Source organism: Callithrix jacchus, chromosome 1 (assembly GCF_049354715.1).
Source record: "Callithrix jacchus isolate 240 chromosome 1, calJac240_pri, whole genome shotgun sequence".
Lineage (NCBI taxonomy): Eukaryota > Metazoa > Chordata > Mammalia > Primates > Cebidae > Callithrix > Callithrix jacchus.
The window spans coordinates 163,484,174-163,504,182 of record NC_133502.1 but is presented as its reverse complement, the minus strand read 5'-3'; the positions used below and the strand labels follow the sequence as shown (position 1 = coordinate 163,504,182).

At 41.9% G+C, this 20,009-nt stretch overlaps 1 long non-coding RNA gene across 1 annotated transcript in view; it reads right to left on the bottom strand.

Annotated features, from left to right (window-relative positions):
- Window positions 1–540: 540 nt before the first annotated feature.
- The window catches only part of LOC144578887 (uncharacterized), a 41,724-nt gene continuing 22,255 nt past the window's right edge, over window positions 541–20,009 (bottom strand). Inside the window, exon 3 of the long non-coding RNA XR_013525352.1 lies at window positions 541–1,010. This is a non-coding gene — a long non-coding RNA (uncharacterized LOC144578887). The remainder of the gene's footprint in view (window positions 1,011–20,009) is intronic.

Genomic DNA, 20,009 nt, shown 5'->3' with positions numbered 1-20,009 from the left:
CCCTGGCAGTTACCTAAATGCCAGGGAGGAAAGAACCTGGCACCAGTACACTCAGAAATGCATCCAATACCCTTTCTTTCAACAAATCATCACCAGCCAACTATGAATGCCCCTCTGTTTCCCTTATCTATATAGACAGAAAACACTGCTGGGGTCAGATGTGAGTGACCTTCTAAAAGGGGCAGTCAAATTGGGGCCTGGCCAGGGGTGACGCTGGCTTCAATCAGCCACTTCTTAGTGGATACCTGGAACCAGAGTATCAGGTTGTTCTTACTTGTGAGGCTAGACTGCTAAATGTAGCTCCTTTTCTGAGGGGCCAGAAGGGGAGCTATTAATTTGAGAAGGGCTAATAAAATTCTTAGGGGAGTCCTTCTGTTCATTCCCCCCAATGCGGAGTACAGCGTGGTATAGTGGAAAGAGCAGAAATTGTAGAGTTAGGGCACTATTCCTATTTTCCAGCTCGACCAGATAATTATCCTCTCTGAGCCTCAATTCCTACATCTATAAAACAGAGTCAGCATTTACTTCTATTAAGGGCTTTTGTGAGAATATGAGAAGAATATTTGCATAAAACACCAACTGTTAGTAGGCACTTGATTAATAGTTCTCCATTCTCCTCCTTGAGAGAATTAACACAGAGGCCAGCACAGTGACTACCTAGAAAGCATGTCATATTTTTAGCAAGAGAATAATTTATTCAGAGTTTCTAAAGTTGCTGAAATGCTCACAACTGAGCTAAGCATCAGGAATGTAACAACATACAGGTTAAAGTTTTTGCTCCTAAAAAGAACACCCTCAAGGGGAAGAAGGAGAAGTTGAGAGGAAATAAGACTTCAGCATTATCAGTCTTACCTATATCTGGAAAGTAAGGCTTTCAATGGCTCAGTAAATCAATGTTGAAGGGTGAAATAATTTTCCCAAGGTCATGCAGCGAGTTGACAGCAAGAGTAGCTCTAGGATTCCATATCCCCTCGATAGGGTTTCTCAGAGAAGCCACAAAGTGTTCAGGGCTGGGAGAGACAAGAGTGATTATTATCTCCTTCAGGCCTATTATTTTACAGGTGAAATGAGTCTCCCCATCCCCATTATCCATATGGCTGCTAAGGGAACACAGGTGAGGATCATCTAGCTCATCCTCCACGGTCAGTTAAGGCTCCATGGAGGAAGTGATGTTTAAATGGCAGCTAAAAGATACATGTAAGTTACCTATTTGAAAGAAAGGAAAAGCTGAGTAGCAGATGTTCAAACATTAATTCATTGATTCATTCAACAAACAAATTCTAAGTACCTAGTATGTTCTAGGAGCCATTTGGGACACTGGGGGTAAAGTTTTGAATGAGACCAGCAAGATCTTTGACCTTATAGGGTCAACTTTCAGATAGTTAATCAAAAATAAATGATTAACAAAATATCAACAAGTTATTTGTGCCATGAAGAAAATAAAGCAGACTTCCGGGGAAAGAAGCTACCTGAGATTCTGTGGCCAAAGAAGACTTCTCTAAGGAAATTCCATTTCAGTTGAAACCTGAAAGGAAAACAAGCCAGCCAGGCAGTGGTGGGAACCAATAGCCTGCAGGCAGAGAGAAGTGTTAGCGTGAAGTTCCGACATTCAGGGCAGGTGTGGCAGATTCTTGGCACAAAAAGGAGGTGACTATGGCTGTTAAAAGGAGGCCACGGAGTACATAAAACTGTGGGAAGAAGGCAGGCAGGGCCAGCTTCCATAAGGCCATGTAGGGAGGGTGAGTTGTTTGAATTTTATTCTATGATGTGGAGCCATTAGAGGTTTAGCAGGGAAAGGTTGTAGAAGATTTACATATTTAAAAATCACTCATGTTCTTGTGAAAGCATAAAACAAGCAATATTTGCAAAGGCTCCAGATGAGAGAGGACATAATCTATGTGAAGAGAAAGGGAGGGAAGGAAGGTAGCTAGGAAGGATGGAAGAAATAAAGAAAAAAGAAAAGAAAGAAGGGATGGAGAAAGGAAAGGAAAAGAGAGAAGGTAAGAAGTGAGGGGAGGGGAGGGAAGGGGTTGGGAGAGGAAGGGCAGAAAAGAAGAAGGGAAGAAAGGAGGAAAGAAGGAAGAAGGAAAGAAAGAAAGAAGGAAGGAAGATCCTGAAGATGTTGACTGCCCTCTGCCTGAAGGGACTTGGGTACAGTGACAAGGTTTTCGACTTCCACCCAATGGCAATGGATGCTATTGAAGATTTTACAGAGGGAAGTTAGAGTTCTGCTTTAGAAGCACACCAGTGACAGAGATAGCTCCAGAAACTAGAGTGTGACTGAAAACCTTTCTCCCTCGGGGCCACAGCTCTGTTGTATAAGTAACATGTGTATACACAGAGGTGAGCAGAGGAGGGGCTCTGCACTCAAAAGAGAGGGAAACTGGATGTACACTGCTACAGAAAAGTTAAAAAAAAAATCCTCAGCAGTTCCCTGGGAGCAGTATATAGATCTCTCAAGGCTCTCCTAAGGCCATGGGTGTTCTGGGATTCTACATTCCCCTCAATAGGGTTTCTTGGAGAAGCCACAGAGTGTTCAGGGCTGAGAGAGACCAGAGTGATTATTATCTCATCCAGGCCTATCATTTTACAGATGAAATTAGTCTTCCCATTCCCATCAGCCATATGGCTCTGAGGTTAGTTTCTCCAAGGCTCAGCCGCAATGACTGGCTTTTCATTAAAGTCCAGAGATACTGCTTAAAATGACTGTCTCTCTCCACACCACAAATAATCTGCTTTTGTCCCTCAGTCTGAAATGCTGTGGCTTCTGTAACTGATGTCCCATGGTAGGGCTTGCTCCTGCAGCAAGCTGGTCACCCAGAGCCTGGGGGGATGGGTCTCTGCCTGCCTCACCATGGTGCAGTGGAGGGGGGTCTGCCTGCGTGCGTGAGGTCACATCCTTTTTCAAGAAGAAGTCCAGCTTGGAAAAACCTCATGTCCCAGAGATGCAATTTCCTTCAATGGCTCTAGCTCGATTCACTGCCGCTGGTATTTATTTGAATAAAATCTGTGGAGCATTGTGTTCACACCTTTTTCTATCAAATACTGTCCCTTTGTCATCTGTAGAACATTAAAAGCGTACCTACAAAGTGCTAACCACTCTGCTTGTCACTAAAGTCATGACAATAAAGATATAGCCTCCAATAGGAATCTTGTGATTTAGTAATTTTAGCGAAATTAGAAAAACATAGAACAAACATTAAAATTCTAAAATACATGAGTATTACCTCAACTTTTCCTCAGAGAGTCATAACATTTTGTAACTAACTTTATACTATCTGAGAGAGTAACTATACTTTTGGCTCCTAAAGATCTGCAACTTTGATACACAGAATTCTCAAGCAGTGGAAACTTTACTTTTGGTTATTAGTACACATCTTAAATGCTCAGTGATTGCCGTTGTTATGTCATATATGACAGATCTGACAAAGGCGACTGCAATGGGAAGTTAAGCTTATGCACAGGAATAGTGATTATAACCCTGCTCTCACGTTAGCCATCACTATAAGCCCACTTTTATTAATAAAGGGACGGAAGTCCAAAGAATCAAAAACCTAACAAGCTTAATCAAGCAGTAATTTCCATCATTCTGAATATCGTTACTATCATTATTGTTAATATAATAGTTAATTACAGTATATTATTATAGTAGTAGTGCTATGCAATTATTTACTTACTACATAAACATTCCCCTAACATCTTTTATGGACAAAACTGTGAATAAGACACAATTCCTGCCATTAGGGAGCTCCCAGCTTCATAAACAAAAAATTCATTCATTCATTGATAAACATTGGCTTGTTTCACATTTTGGCTATTATGGGTAATGCTATGTGACAAACATTTATATACAGGTTTACGTGTGAACAAATGTTTTTATATAATGTAATATTACTCAGCTATAAAAAATATCCAAAATACTGACCATTCTGTAACATGAATGAACTTTTAAAACATCATGGTAAGTGAAAGAAGCCAGATACAAATGAATACATATTCTGTGATTCCATTATACTAATACAAAATATCCAGAAAAGGCAAAACTCATAGAGACAGAAAGTGGCTTATTAGCTTGTCAAGGGCTAAGAAGAGGTACTATGGGAGTGAGTGCTAATAGGTATTAAATTTTCTTTTGGGGTAACAACTATTCTAGACTTAGATGGCAGTGATGATTGAATAGCTTTGTGAATATACTAAAAATCATTGAATTGTATGCTTTAAAAAGAAGACAGTGTGTGAATTGTATCGCAGCAAAAACATGTTACAATCTTTAAAACGTAAGTGTCATGGTAGAAAAGCTGTGGGATGCTATTGTGCTATAAATTCAACTTTCATCTCATTGACAGCCTATTATGTGTTTATGTGCTTTATATGGTTCTAAATGAATGATTTATTTTATCTCATGTAATCTTCACAATAACACTCATTCATTCATTCTTCAGCAATTATTGGGGTTATAAGGGACAACTGATGTGTCAGGCACTGATCTAGGCACTGGGTATCTCACTCAACATAAACCAAGGTCTCTGCCCTAATGGAGCCTCTATTCTACTAAGGAAGAGGTGACAGACTGAGGGTGTAATGAAGAAAATGGAATCGAATCAGGGCTCACAAGGTGAAGAAGCCTGGGGAGGTGAGAAGTCTTATGTTTTATGAGTTGGTCAAGGAAATCATCTCTGAGGATTAATATAGGGGCAAAGACTTTAATGAAACAAGGGAATTAGCCATGTGAAGGTCTGTAATATGAATGTTCCAACAGAAAGAATGATAAAGTTCAGGGATGGGGGTGAGTTTGGCATATTTGAGTAACAGCAAGGAAGTCTCCACCTCTAGAGCAGAGAAAGCAAAGAGAGAGTGGCAGAAGGTAAGCTCAGAAAGAGAGACCAGGTCAGTTGCTGTTTGGGGGCTTAAAAGATGTGATCATGGCTTGGGATTCCATCCTACTTTTGAAGGAATTCCATTAAAGGGCTGAGAGTGGTATTATGACTTGCTTCACGTTTTCAAAGGATTACTCTTAGGACACTGGGGAGAAGACCACAGGGAAGTAAGAAGAAGATATCAGTTGGGATAAAATGTCTGTGGTTTAAGAATTATACAAAAATGGCTTGACTTTGGGTGATAGGAAAGTGAAAGGAGACAGTTCTGGATAGGGTGCGAAGGGAGAGCTGATGGGTCTTATCCATAAAGTGGATACGCAAAGTGGAGAAAGTGAGCAACCAGATTATCAGTGGAACCACCATGTCCTATTGAGGGAAAAACTAGGGAAGAAGTAAGTTTGGGTTGGTAGAAATGAGAAGGTTTGTTTTATGTAGGTCAACCTCTTACAGACATCCAAGTGAGATGACGAAGAGATACAGATACAGGTATGGAGCTCAGAGAAGACACACATGCTAGAGAATAGATTTGGAACTCAGCAACACATAGGTAATACTTAAAGCCATGGGACTGGATGGAAATACCTAAGAAACCAGAGAGAAGAGAATAGAGAAGAGGGAAAGGAATAGAAAAGAATGGGAAAGGAGGATCAAACCCTTGGAAACTCTGTGATTCAGTGCTCAAACAGGAGACAGAAAACCAGGAAAGGAGATTTAGAAGGAAACATTGGAATAGCAGGTGTGATGGTCCATACTGTCAACTTGATTGGATTGAAGGATGCAAGATATTGTTCCTGGGTATGTCTATGAGGGTGTTGCCAAAGGAGATTTACACTTGAGTCAGTGGACTGGGAGAGGAAGACCTACCCTCAATCTGGGTGGGCACCATCTAATCAGCTGCCAGTGTGGCTAGAATAAAGCAGGCAGGAGATGATGGAAGACCAGACTCACTGAGTCGTCCAGCCTTCATCTTTCTCCCATGCTGGATGCTTCCTGTACTCAAACATCAGGCTCCAAGTTATTTAGCTTTTGGGCTCTTGGACTTATACCAGTGGTTTTCCAAGGGCTCTCAGGCCTGTGACCACAGACTGAAGGCTGCACATTGGCTTCCCTACTTTTGAGGTCTTGGAACTGACCCACCATTGGCTTCCTTGCTCCTCAACTTGCAGACACCCTATCATGGGACTTTACCTTATGATTCTATGAGTTAATTCTCCTAATGAACTCCTTTTCATACATACATATATTCTATCAGTTCTGTCCCTCCAGAGAATCCTGACTAATATGCCAGGAGACAATAAGGAAGGAGTTGTGTCTCTAAAACAAAATTAAGAAAGTATTTCAAAAAGAAATCTATGGTTAATATGACCAAATGGCCCTTAGAGGTTGAATAAGTGAAGAGAAAAAAAATGATCATTGGGAGAGGACTCAAGATGGCGCTGTGAGAACAACCCAGGATTGGAGTTCTCGTTGTGTTGGCGGAGAGGTGAGTCTGAGCTGCATTTCCAGACTGATCTTTGTTGCCCATGGAACGGGGAAATTCCCAAGTGAAGAGGAGACGCGGGACGCCAGGCAGATATTCCGCCTGGCGAATCCGGCAGCCGGGGCGGCGGCCGGCCCTACCCAGTGCTCCCCACAGGGCGCACTTGTCCGGGTGCCCCGTTGAACCGGCAACCGGAGACGTGAGAGGGCTGGACTTGAGACTGAGCTAGACTTGGACAGTGGGCCAGCCCAGGGGATTGCAGGAACAGAGCGTTAGGATTGGCCCAGTGGGACGAACAAAACCGCGATTTCAAACAAGCCCCTTGCAGACGGCCCGAGACACTCTGAGGGGGAGGGGCGGCCACCATTACCGAGGCAACCCGCCCCAACTGAGATACACGCCCATTGCTGACGCAGCCAGCCATTGCCGAGGCAACCCGTCCCTACTGAGATACACGCCCACTGCTGACGCAGCCTGCCGTCGCTGAGGCAACCTGCTACAACAGAGAGACTCCACCGCAGGGCGTGGCAGAGAACAACAGAACAGCTGAGCCAGGGTGAGCCTCACAACAGCAGGGCGGAGCCTCGGCAGGCAAACAGTGGCTAGTCTGCATCCTAGCTGGGCAGGACCTCAACGGACATCCAAAAATAAAGCCCAAACCCCTCAACACAGAGCATTTGAGAAAAAAAAAAGGGTTTTTTTTAATGAGCTCTGTTGCAGCAGAATCAAACATAGCAGCCTAACAGCCCTGAATGAACAACACAGCTCACAGCTCAGAAATTAAACCCCTATAAAGTACAAACTGTCTCCTCAAGCAGCTCCCTGACCCCTCTATATCCAAAAGACTGACATTAGGCAGGCACCATCCTGGGACAAAGATAGCAGAAAAAGAAACTGGTAGCATCCCTCGCTGTGCCACAGCTGCTAGAGGTGCACCCCAGACAAGCAGAGTCTGGAGTGGACCTCAGCACTCGTACAGCGAAGGGGCTAGACTGGTAGAAGGAAAACCAAGCAACAGAAATACTTCATCATCAACATTCAGGGTGTCCACTCAGAGACCCAATCGAAAAGTCAGCAACTACACAGACGACCAGCGGACAAATCCACAAAGATGGGAAGAAACCAGCGCAGAAAGGAGGAAAACCAGAACACCTCGCCTCCTAGAAAGGACCAAAACTCCTCACCAGCAAGGGAACAAAGCTGGACGGAGAATGACTGTGACGAAATGACGGAATTAGACTTCAGAAGATGGATAATGAGAAACTTTGGTGAGCTAAAAGATCATGTATTAAATCAATGCAAAGAAACTAAGAACCTTGAAAAAAGATTTGAAAAAAGATTTGAGGAAATGATAACAAGAATGGATAACTTAGAGAGGAATATGAATGAATTAAAGGAGCTGAGAAACACAATACGAGAACTTTGCGAAGCATGCACAAGTTTCAATAGCCGAATTGACCAAGCAGAAGAAAGAATATCTGAAGTCGAAGACCAACTCAATGAAATAAAACGAGAAACCAAGATTAGAGAAAAAAACGCAAAAAGGAATGAACAAAGTCTCCAAGAAATGTGGGACTATGTGAAAAGACCTAACCTACGTTTGATAGGTGTACCAGAAGGGGACGAAGAGAATGAATCCAAGCTGGAAAATACTCTTCAGGACATCATCCAGGAAAATTTCCCCCACCTAGCAAGCCAGGCCAACACTCAATTGCAGGAAATTCAGAGAACACCACAAAGATATTCCGCAAGAAGAGCAACCCCAAGGCACATAGTCGTCAGATTCAATAGGGTTGAAATAAAGGAGAGAATACTAAGGGCAGCCAGAGAGAAAGGTCGGGTCACCCACAAAGGGAAACCCATCAGACTCACAGCAGATCTCTCGGCAGAAACACTACAAGCCAGAAGAGAGTGGGGGCCAATATTCAACATTCTTAAAGAAAAGAACTTTCAACCCAGAATTTCATATCCAGCCAAACTGAGCTTCAGAAGTGAAGGAAAAATAAAATCCTTTGCGAACAAGCAAGTGCTCAGAGATTTTGTCACCACCAGGCCTGCTTTACAAGAGCTCCTAAAAGAGGCACTAGACATAGAAAGGATCAACCAGTACCAGCCATTCCAAAATCACACTGAATGCTAAAGAGCATCAACATAATGAAGAATCTACAACAACTAACAGGCAAAACAGCCACTTAGCATCAAAATGGCAGTATCAAATTCACACATAACAATATTAACCCTAAATGTAAATGGACTAAATGCACCAATCAAAAGACACAGACTGGCAAATTGGATAAAAAGCCAAAACCCATCAGTGTGCTGTATCCAGGAAACCCATCTCACATGCAAGGATACACAAAGGCTCAAAATAAAGGGATGGAGGAAGATTTACCAAGCAAATGGAAAGCAAAAAAAAGCAGGAGTTGCAATTCTCATCTCTGATAAAATAGACTTTAAAGCAACAAAGATCAAAAGAGACAAAGAAGGCCATTACATAATGGTAAAAGGATCGATACAACAAGAAGAGCTAACGATCCTAAACATATATGGACCCAATGCAGGAGCACCCAGATACATAAGGCAAGTTCTTAAGGACTTACAAAAGGACTTAGACTCCCACACAATAATAGTGGGAGACTTTAACACTCCACTGTCAATACTAGACAGATCTACCAGACAAAAAATCAACAAGGATATCCAGGGCTTGAACTCAGACCTGGAGCAAGCAAACCTGATAGACATTTACAGGACTCTCCATCCCAAATCCACAGAATACACATTCTTCTCAGCACCACATCACACCTACTCTAAAATTGACCACATAATTGGAAGTAAAGCACTGCTCAACAAATGCAAAACAACTGAAATCATAACAAACAGCCTCTCAGACCATAGTGCAATCAAGATAGAACTCAGAATTCAGAAGCAGACCCAGAACCGCACAGCTTCATGGAAACTGAACAACTGGCTCTTGAATGTTGACTGGGTAAACAACGAAATGAAGTCAGAAATAAAGAAGTTCTTCGAAACCAATGAGAACGAAGACACAATGTGCCAGAACTTCTGGGACACATTTAAAGCAGTCTCTAGAGGAAAGTATATAGCAATAAGTGCCCATATGAGGAGAATGGAGAGATCCAAAATTGACACCCTATCGTCAAAATTGAAAGAGCTAGAGGAGCAAGATCAAAAAAACTCAAAACCCAGCAGAAGACAAGAAATAACTAAGATCAGAGCTGAGCTGAAGGAGATTGAGACACGAAAAACCCTTCAAAAAATCAATAAATCCAAGAGCTGGTTTTTTGAAAAGATCAACAAAATAGACAGACCACTAGCCAGATTGATTAAAAATAAAAGAGAGAACAACCAAATAGATGCAATAAAAAATGATAAAGGGGAAATCACCACAGATTCCACAGAAATTCAAACCATCATCAGAGAATATTACAAACAACTCTATGCGCATAAACTAGTAAACCTGGAAGAAATGGACAAATTCATGGATTCCTGTGTCCTCCCAAGCCTAAACCAGCAGGAAGCTGAAACTATGAATAGACCAATAACAAGGTCTGAAGTTGAGGCAGCAATTAAGAGCCTACCACACAAAAAAAGCCCAGGTCCAGACGGGTTCACAGCCGAATTCTACCAGACACACAAGGAAGAGCTGGTACCATTTCTTCTAAAACTATTTCAAACAATCCAAAAAGAGGGAATCCTTCCCAAATCATTTTATGAGACCAACATCATCCTGATACCAAAACCCGGCAGAGACCCAACGAGAAAAGAAAACTTCAGGCCAATATCCATGATGAACATAGATGCAAAAATCTTCAATAAAATATTGGCAAGCCGATTGCAAGAGCAAATCAAAAAACTTATTCATCATGATCAAGTAGGATTCATCCCGGGGATGCAAGGCTGGTTCAACATACGCAAGTCTATCAATGTAATTCACCACATAAACAGAACCAAAAACAAAAACCACATGATTATCTCAATTGACGCAGAGAAGGCATTTGACAAAATTCAACAGCCCTTTATGCTAAAAACCCTCAATAAACTCGGTATCGATGGAACGTATCTCAAAGTAATAAAAGCTATTTATGACAAACCAACAGCCAATATCATACTGAATGGGCAAAAACTGGAAGCATTCCCTTTGAAATCTGGCACTAGACAAGGATGCCCTCTTTCACCACTCCTATTCAATATAGTACTGGAAGTTCTAGCCAGAGCAATCAGGCAAGAAAAAGAAATAAAGGGTATTCAAATAGGAAAGGTGGAAGCCAAATTGTCTCTATTTGCAGACGACATGATAGTATACCTAGAAGACCCCATTGCCTCAGCCCAAACACTCCTGAAACTGATAAGCAACTTCAGCAAAGTCTCAGGATATAAAATCAATGTGCAAAAATCACAAGCATTCGTCTACACCAATAACAGACTTAAAGAAAGCCAAATCAAGAGCGAACTGCCATTCGCAATTGCTACAAAAAGAATAAAATACCTTGGAATACAACTCACAAGGAACGTAAGAGACCTCTTCAAGGAGAACTACAAACCACTGCTCAACGAAATCAGAGAGGACACAAACAAATGGAGAAACATTCCATGTTCATGGTTAGGAAGAATTAATATCGTGAAAATGGCTATACTGCCCAAAGTAATCTACAGAATCAATGCTATCCCCATCAAGCTACCATCGACTTTCTTCACAGAACTGGAAAAAAACACCATGAACTTCATATGGAACCAAAAGAGAGCCCGCATAGCCAAGTCAATTCTAAGCAAAAAGAACACAGCGGGGGGCATCACACTACCGGATTTCAAACTATACTACAAGGCTACAGTAATCAAAACAGCATGGTACTGGTACCAAAACAGAGATATAGACCAATGGAACAAAACAGAGGCACCGGAGGCAACACAACATACATACAACTATACAATCTTTGATAAACATGACAAAAACAAGCAATGGGGAAAGGATTCCATGTTTAACAAATGGTGTTGGGAAAACTGGCTAGCCATGTGCAGAAAGCAGAAACTGGACCCCTTCCTGACACCTTACACTAAAATTAACTCCAGATGGATTAAAGACTTAAACATAAGACCTGGCACCAGAAAAACCCTAGAAGAAAATCTAGGCAAAAATATCCAGGACATAGGAGTAGGCAAGGACTTCATGAACAAAACACCAAAAGCATTGGCAACAAAAGCCAAAATAGACAAATGGGACCTAATGAAACTCCACAGCTTCTGCATGGCAAAAGAAACAGTCACTAGAGTGGATCGGCAACCAACAGAATGGGAAAAAATTTTTGCAGTTTACCCATCTGACAAAGGGCTGATATCCAGAATTTACAAAGAACTAAAACAGATTTACAGGAAAAAAACAAACAAGCCCATTCAAAAGTGGGCAAAGGATATGAACAGATACTTTACGAAAGAAGACATATATGAGGCCAACAATCATATGAAAAAACGCTCATCGTCACTGATCATCAGAGAGATGCAAATCAAAACCACATTGAGATACCATCTCACGCCAGTTAGAATGGCGATCATTAAAAAATCTGGAGACAACAGATGCTGGAGAGGATGTGGAGAAATAGGAACACTTTTACACTGTTGGTGGGAGTGTAAATTAGTTCAACCATTGTGGAAGACGGTGTGGCGATTCCTCAAGGCCTTAGAAATAGAAATTCCATTTGACCCAGCAATCCCATTACTGGGTATATATCCAAAAGACTATAAATCGTTCTACTATAAGGACACATGTACACGAATGTTCATTGCAGCACTGTTTACAATAGCAAAGACCTGGAATCAACCCAAATGTCCATTGATAATAGACTGGATTGGAAAAATGTGGCACATATACACCATGGAATATTATGCAGCAATCAGAAATGATGAGTTTGTGTCGTTTGTAGGGACATGGATGAATCTGGAGAACATCATCCTCAGCAAACTGACACAAGAACAGAAAATGAAACACCGCATATTCTCACTCATAGGTGGGTGATGAAAAATGAGAACACATGGACACAGAAAGGGGAGTACTAAACACTGGGGTCTATTGGGGGGAAAAGGGGAGGGCCAGTGGGAGGGGGAGGTGGGGAGGGATAGCCTGGGGAGAAATGCCAAATGTGGGTGAAGGGGAGAAGAAAAGAAAGCACACTGCCATGTGTGTACCTACGCAACTGTCTTGCATGCTCTGCTCATGTACCCCAAAACCTATAATCCAATAAAAAATTAAAAAAAAAAAAAAGAAAAAAAAGAAACAATTGCAACAATCTAAAAAAAAAAAAAAAGATCATTAATTTGTCACTGTAGAGGTCACCTATAAGAGTGAGAGGTGGGATAAGGGTATGGGAGTTTGAAAACAGAGGGAAAAATGTGACAAAGTCATTCCAGAAAATTGGAGCAGGGATTACTTGGGGAAATGTAGAGAAGATGCCTGAAGATGCTGAGGGTACGCTTCAGATGTCTGTCTTATATTTAAAGTGAGACCTTCAGGAACATTGTGTTTTTATCCTATAATGTTCCTAAGAAAACAAAATTCCCGTGTACCAAAAGGAGACGATCAGAGGTAGAAATCTGCAAATAAAAGTCTTGAAAACGCACCGTGACCAGTAATGACAAAATTCAAGGTTTAACTATGTGAGTAGATGTTTCAAAGGTCACTATGATGACAGAAGTAGTCTTGAAAAGAAAGGCAATAATGTAGGAGCTGAACCGTTCAGTCCATCTGGAGAAGGAACTTGGGAGATGGCTGATGACCGAAACAGGAGTGGGTCACGGGAAGAGCAGCCTGATGGTATACTTTTCAATGCAGCTATTAATTTTTGAGAAAGGAGAGGATTGTTAGGAAGTGGTGAAGAAAATACTTACCTTAAGGGAACCAGGGATATGGAAAGAAAACCCAGCATTTGAGAGGGCTGCAGTATGCCTTAGAACCTCTGGTCTACCATTTTTCACTTTGGAAAGGAAAGATAAAGAGAAGCATCAAAGGGTGGAGTTTGGGGACATAAATGAGAGATGATGAGTTTGAGAGGACAGAGTAGGAAAATGGGAGAGATGAGGAAAAAATGGAAACTAATTCAATTTAGGAGCTATACAGAGCCACCTAGGGATGAATATGGGTGATAACAAACGGCTGATATTCTTTATTGTAGCAATGGATTAAAATGGGAATGTAAGGTTGGAGGGATTGATTTCCTGATCTTTTGTGTAAAGGTGGGTAATTCTAATATTAGCCACCCTTTTGGGACTGGTACCTTAGGTTACTTGCCATGATGATGTTAAGAGGGTCGCTAAGGCAGTGAATAGAGACCTTGTTATTACAAAGAGAACACGAAATTCTGCTGCCCTTTCAATCCCACTGTGGCAGTGCCTGATCCCCAGTCCTGCCAAGTGCATGTGAGTTCAAGAACCCTTCTTAACAGACCGCACAGGACAGTGTGATGGCAGGAAGAAAGCACTGGTCTTAACAAGAGCCCTGACAGCCAGGGTTGTTAAAACCATTTTACAGATAAAAAAACTGAGACCCTCAAATCTTTAATAAGGTTAGACCGTTAGTATGGGTTGCAACTGGTCTCTCTCATTCAAACTCCATGGCTTATCAAACTTGATCAGTTATTCACTTTGATTCCACAAATGGCTGAGATTGCAACTACCAGTCCCAAATCTGACAAGCTCCCCATTCTACTCTCCCAAAAGCACCATTTTTGCTCTTCTTTTCCCTAAGAACGCTGGGCAGTCTCCTGTTGCCATGGCAAACTGTGGGCCATGTAGCCACCCTGACAAAGGGCTACTGTGCCCTCTGACTAAATCCCACTCACAATGTCTGATTACCACATGCAAACCCAGCTTGGACAGCCTCCCTGAAAATCAGTAGGCTGTTTTCATGAGTGAAGCTTTCTTTTCCCCTTCTAATTTAGCATTTTTTTTATTACCAAAAACGGGCAGATTTCCATATTCCGGTTCTCACCAACACTCACCCAGAGACTACACATTCCTGAGATCAGTTCGTTCTCTATATAGCAGTTTTCCTGGCCACGTGGCGCCAGGCTTCCTCATCATCCCTATCCCCTTTCTGTGGCTTAGGGAACATATAAAGGTGGCCTGACTTGGGTGATAGGAAAGTAACTGAAGGGAGTAAGAAATAATCGGGTTATGGTTTGAAGGTAGAGCTGACAGGTCCTTTGACAGAGTGGATGTGGGAACTGAGGCAGGTGAATGGAAGGGTGGAGGAGGGGCAAATTCATGGTGCAGACATTAAAGCGGTGTTTTATACAGGTTAAGTTTGTCTTACTCATTGAGATTCCAACTGGAAATGTACAATGGATACTCCAGTTGTCTGGAGCTCAGCACGTCTTGTGAATATAAGACAGCCATTCTCAACCTCAGCAAGATTAACAATTTGGACTGGATCATTGTTAGCTGTGGGGAACTTCTCTGCACATTGTAAAAGGTTTGGCAACATCCCTGGCCTCCACCCGTTAAATGCCAGTCACACCATTCCCTCCCCCAGAATGTCATAACCAAAAATGTCTTTGAACATTGCCAACGTCCCTTGGTGGCAAAATCACTCCCAGTAGAGAATCACAGAGTTAGTGATAACCATTGTTATCCATTTGCTATAGATGCTCATGCACCCATTTCTATGTAGTTACTGGTTCATAAATTTAGCAATAGAACATGTTCTTTTTTTCCCCTTTTTTCCATACTTAGTTATATGTATCAATTTGTAATTTTCTTACTTCACATAGGATGTCTAAACATGCTAATGTATAGGAAGTTGCCATTTTTAAAAACATATGGTATAGTATTTTGTAGTTCAGATATATTCTGTTTATGTAACTCTATGCTATTGTTGGCTCTAGTTCATTTGCAGTTGTTGTTTTGGATCTGTAAATAAAATTGCAATGAACGTCTTAACACATATGTCCTTGTCTTTATTTCTCAGAAAAAAAAATCTGAAATTGCTGGTCACAGAGTATATGCATTTATAAACTTCATAAATTGCCTCAGGTAGATAGTTTATAAAAATAACTGCCATAATTTCCTCCCTATATCCAGGCTCCTTTGCTATTTGACTTCTATCTTTTGAGTTTGGACCGACTTTGTGACTGACTTACGTCAATAGAATGCAACAAGCACAGAGTCAGGAACATGGGGCTGCTTTAGGCATCATCATTAAGGCATTGCAGTCCTGGCCTGAGGGACAGTCAGGTATATAGGAGATGAAGCAGCAGGGAAGACAATCGGGGGAGCAAGGAGATTAAAAGGCTTCCCAGGAGAAGCCAGATCTTGCAGGTTGGGTGGCAGAAGGCCTGTTGACCCCAACCATAACAGGACCCTTCAGTTTCATATTCTTCCAGATCAGAGCTGATTAATCCCAAAAACTCATGGATAGACCATGGGGAAGGTTGTCAGATGCAAACACCTGCTAATGCAGTGAGGTGAACAAGGACAATGTAATTTATTAATTTCTCATGAAAGAGTTGAGACCTGTGCCAATCTATCAGCCCAGGAACTAGGGGGTCCATAGAAAGTATATGATTTTTTTTAGAACATAAAAACACTTACGTCAGAACACTTATCTGACATAAGTAGCTTAAGAGAGAATTATAGGGACACATTTCTTTGGATTAAAGAATATTGAAGGCAGTTGGTTTTGGCTTTGGGTCAAATCTGAGGGTTGGGGGCAATGTCTTGAGAAGCTTTGGGAAACAAATTTGGAAGCTGCATCCTTCTCTCTCCCTCCTGTTGTGCCAGGATGTCTCCTTTGACATCTGAAATACCCTGTTGTGCTATTCAACTTCTTTTTCTGAACCAATGCTCAGCAACACTGTAGTTTGAATCAGTGGAGTGGCTGGTGAACCTCTTTTTGTTTTCTTTGCTCCCACTCTCTCCTTTGCCCTTCTATTCCCCCCAACCCCCACTTTCCCTTTTTCTTTAGGGTTGTTTTCAATAGGAAAGAAGCATTTCTCTGAGAAGCACAAAGAATCTAGCTAATGGTTTAGTCATTTTGAAGATGAATAACAGCAAGCCTGCCCCATATTCCTGATGCAAACTTCCATATGCATAACATAAGAAAAGATGTGTTAAGACATTAATTGCAAAATTATTTGAAATACAAAAAAGAAAACAAGCTAAAGGTCCAATAACATAGACATATATAAATAAATGGTTATATATACCTGCACCAAATACTATGCCACATTTCAAAAATAAAACAAAACAAACCCGAGAGCTTCCTATGTACTAGCATGTATAGCTATCCCAAACACATGGGCATGTAAATAAACAAGTTAAAAGATTCACATAGAATAACAGTACCTGTGTGAACAAGAAAAGGGAACACTTTCCTTGGTAAATATATCTACAGGTAAATGTAAAAACAGGTCCCATGGGCTTATACAGCAAATGGATAACACTGGTTCCTGCTAGGTCAGTGGTTCTCAACAGGGGAAAATTTTGCCTCCCCGGAAATCTGCCCATATCTAAAAACATTGTTGGCTATTGAAACTGTGTGTGGATGATGGGCGTGGGTGGTACTACCTGCATTTAGTGGACGTAGGCCAGGGATGCTGCTAAACAGCCTGTAATGCACAGGAGAGCCACCTCCAGCAAAGAACTACCCATCCCCAAATGCCAATAGTACTGGTGCTGAGATACTCTAGGTTGACAAAAAGGTGATAAGGATTAGGAGGTAGATGTCAAGAAGAAGTTTATCTATAATGTTTTAGACCGTCCAAAGAGAATGTAATTGTGCATCACTGATGTAATTACTAAGTGATTAAAAATTAACCTTCAGTAGATTTCCATTGACAGTAAAGGACTTTTTGTTTCCTGCCTCATCTCTCTCAGGTCCCTATCACACATCCTACATTTTAAGCATACCAAAGCATTTATAGTCTTTTAAGTTTCATGTGCTTCGTAGTTGCCTTTTTTTCACCTCTTGATCCTTCTGCTCTGAAAGCTTCCTCTCCTCCGTCTGCACCTGCTGAAATCTCATTCATCCTCCAGCACCCAACTCTGTGCCGTTCTCTCTGTTCTTCCTGGGTGAAGCTGCCCTTTCCCTCCTGTCTTCCATCTCCATAGTGCCTAGACATCTGGTATTATAATGAGACCTCAGCATCTTGACTTGGGGAAGTTCGTTTTGTAGCATATGCATTACCCTAGCCAGCTATATGGGCATCCTGGCTTCCTAAACACCCTACAAGAAACACCCTAAAGGACAGGTTATACATCACACTTAACATACAAACCTCTCTCTACAGGGAATCAGGAATTATCTTTCTTAATATCATCCACATGTCCTCTTATTCTTGGAATCACACACTTGAGCGTGCACTGGAGTGGCCAGGATGGTAGATGTACGATGTGGGCATGGAGGGCAGTGTAGCAAACCAGAGTCCAGCCTCATCCAGGGAGGCAGCCTGCTCTCACCTCCTGCTAGTTATTGCAGACCTCATGCTGCCAGATCTTCCAAGACAAATTAAAAATTCAGTATTTTATTATAAAATTTCTCAATACTTAAAGTTTAATATTCAAAGCTGGGCACGGTGGCTCACAGCTGTAATTCCAGTACTTTAGGAGGCTGAGGCAGGTGGATCACGAGGTCAGAAGTTCAAGACCAGCCTGGCCAACATGGTGAAACCCCATCTCTACTAAAAGTACAAAAATTAGCTTGGCATGGTAGTGGGTGCCTGTAATCCCAGCTGCTTGGGAGGCTGAGGCAGAGAATTGCTTGAACCGGAACCTGGGAAGTAGAGGCTGCAGTGAGCCAAGATTGTGCTGCTGCACTCCAGCCTGGGCTACAGAGCAAGACTCAGTCTCAAAAACAAACAAACAAAAAATGTTCAAAGCAAAACTTCATAATCACTCTATGAGTGAGACAGAAATGCATCATTGGATCACATCTGTTTTCGGGGCTACTGGCTTTTAAACTCTCAATTATTATAATATTCATAAATAAAATTCCGGAACTACATAAACATAGAAATGAACAGTACAGTCTAGTGTGAAAGGCACAAAGACACACACAAAGTCAAGAGAGTCACATGTCACACAATCTTCAGCATATTCTCTCCAACCCTCAAAGAAACGAGGATGAGGACAAATGAAAATCAGACTCTTGTCACCATCAGACAAGTCTCAGTTTCTCCTGTGGAGATGAGAAGGCTGGAAAGGAGAACCAATGCTTTATTCCTGAAACTTCTCAGATGATGAAGCATTCTATTTTATGGACTAGAGTCAATGGGGATGGAAGAAAAAGAGAGAGGATATTTTCTCATACTCATAATATTAAACTAGATTGCCTTTGAATACGACTCCATGATCCTATAAACTGCACTCAACTCTCAAGTTGGTCATATGAGCAATAGACAGACATCACAGGGGACAAATGTCCCAGTCTCATGCATGGAGTTTTCTTTGGTACCGACCACCTCTCGAATCACAGTCCTTGGAACAGAATCACGGTGGCCAATGTCCAGATAATCTTTTCATTTCATGGCCCTCAAAGCCCAGCCAAGGCCAGGAGCCAAGTAAGAGCAGGGAAGGAGCCTCAGCCTCAGTTTCTGATGTACTGCAACCATGCCAGCTGTCTTTGGAGCAGACTATTCTCAGATGTCTCCACTGGGATCCGTGGTGGTTTCAGGATCTTGGATGCTGGCTTCCAGCCTCTTTCTCTGTGGGTATCACATGGAAAGAGGGGAGACTGACTCCTGGAAGAGCCCATTTAGACAACCAGGAAGGAAGTGGCGCATGATCAAATTTTCCTGACCAGGAAGACTGTCAGGTATCCCTTTACATGTAACACACTGAAACATGTGCCTGTTGCCCTGGAAACCCCATAATGCAGAGTGAGTAAATGCAGCCTGAATAGATTCAGTCCAGAATGCTTGCTGAGGCCCGCTGCTTTCAGTCTCTTTCATCACCCGAGTTGGAGTCCAGCTGGAGCCAGAATTAGTGATGGGTAAAGAGCTCAAAAGACCCCTGGTCTCCTTCCACTACATCTCCGATTTAAGTAAAGCCTATTGGGTTTGGGAGACTCAAGTGGCCAAGCTGTCCCGTGAGAGTCCCGGCTACCCTTTCTCTCATCCTGGGCCACAAACCAGCATCTCACTCTATGTTGCAGGGAGTGATGCGGAAGCTAATCAAAGCTGCTTTTAAAAGGCTTTCATGGTTTGCAAAAAAAAAATAGGGGGTGTTTTGGGTAGAGACCAGAACACAATTTTGCTCCCAGCCTGTTTCCCCTGTTTTCTTAAATACACACAGATTGAGCTAGACTTTACAGCAACAAGTCTGGAACAAGAAAAAACCTTTCAACAAAGCTTTTAAACATTATTTTCCTGCTCCAGTGAAAAGCAGCAGCTATGGGCCAAACAAAAATTCAGAACACCCAAAGTTCTGTTCTAAAGACTATACATTAATTAGAGAAAATAAAACATTTTCTCACCGGGGGTTCCTTTCCACAGATGTATCTACTCATGTTATATGAAGATTGTAATAGCTAGCCAGAGCCCACCTCAATAGCTGAACTGTGTTTTTAGTCTCCTAGAAGAAGGTAAATAAATACAGCAGTGGCAGAGGCCATTTGACAGGAAATATCTTGGGAGATTTCATGGACCACA